Below are 1,397 nucleotides of genomic sequence, written 5' to 3' on the forward strand. Positions count from 1 at the left end.
AAATAGCCCAATACTGGAGCGGTGGTTGCTCGCTGCTTCAAGACCTCGTCCAGACTGAATCCTTCTTTAGAGTTTTTCGGATTGGCTCAACGACTTCAGATAGTTTTGGAAGAAACTGCATTAAATAATTCCCCATACCTAATAGACGTTGGGTTTCTGTGGCGTTAATTGGCGTTGGCATGTCTAAAATTGCCTTGATTTTCTGTGGATCACCCTCTAATCCGTTACTTGTCAAGATGTGTCCGAAGAAGGAAATTTCAGATAGGCACAGTTTAACTTTTTCGATATTTAACTTTTTATTTAGTTTAGACATTCGTTTTAAAAAATTAATTAAATTTTTATTGTGCTAAGGCGTCTTTATTTGAGGTACCTTTCCCGAAAACAACTACATTATCAGCTATGGATTCTACACCTTCTAGACCAATTAGCTGCTTCTCGGCAAATGCTTCAGAAGCGCAACAAATTCCAAAAGGCATACGTAGCCAGCGATAGCGACCTTTTGGTGTCCAAAACGTTGTTAGACGACTGCTTTCGTCATCTAGTGTTAGTTGCCAGAATCCATTTTTTGCATCGAAAGTGGAAAAAATGCGAGCACCGTGAAAACTAGGCAATATTTCGATGATGGTGTTCATTTGAAAATGTGGCACTCGTAGTGCTTGATTTAGATTAAAAGGATCTAAACAGACGCGAATTTCATTGTTTTTGCGTTTCACTACTACGACATTGCTTGTCCAGTCCGTAGCGTGGGCCACTTTTGCTATGATTCCTATTTTTTCTAAGTTATCGATTTCTTTTAAAAAATCTTTTCTTATATAGATTGGAATCCGACGCGTTTGGTCAATTTTTGGTTTTACATCAGGTTTCAGCTCCAATTTTACCGTACCTGGAAAATGGCCATCACCTTTGAACACACTGCCAAATTGTTTAAGAATACTTTTTGCATGCTCGATGTCACTGTTATTTAGTGATTTTCTTGGTGCAGAGGTTTCGTTTTTTATATTGTTTACAACGCGTATCAGAGCCATTGATATGCACGCGTTAGCTGACGAAAGCGGTATTTGTTCACCATCAACTACTTGAAAATTAATTTTATACTTTTTTCCCTCATGTACACATTTCAGCTCTATTTGTCCAACTGGGCTTATAATGGTTCCGCTAAAGCACTTTAATTTAACATTACTCCGCAAAAGCTTTATGTTGTTTTCATCTAGCAATTTTCGTAAACATTTGAGACCAACAACATTACAGCTTGCAGCGGTATCTAGTTGACATTTAACACTTGTGCTTTGTCCTTTTACTTTAAACTTTAAGTCCGCAAAAATGCTTTTTTCTTTTGCTCATGCATGTTTAGGACCACAATATTTGCATGTTTTTTGTTGGTCTACGCGGCCATTTTT

At 37.6% G+C, this 1,397-nt stretch overlaps 1 protein-coding gene across 1 annotated transcript in view; it reads right to left on the reverse strand.

Annotated features, from left to right (window-relative positions):
* The window catches only part of LOC118754699, a 14,432-nt gene that overhangs the window by 502 nt on the left and 12,533 nt on the right, over positions 1 to 1,397 (reverse strand). The gene's annotated exons all lie outside the window — the stretch shown is intronic.

Source organism: Rhagoletis pomonella, unplaced genomic scaffold (assembly GCF_013731165.1).
Source record: "Rhagoletis pomonella isolate Grant_MI unplaced genomic scaffold, Rhpom_1.0 Rhpom_scaffold_00002, whole genome shotgun sequence".
NCBI lineage: Eukaryota > Metazoa > Arthropoda > Insecta > Diptera > Tephritidae > Rhagoletis > Rhagoletis pomonella.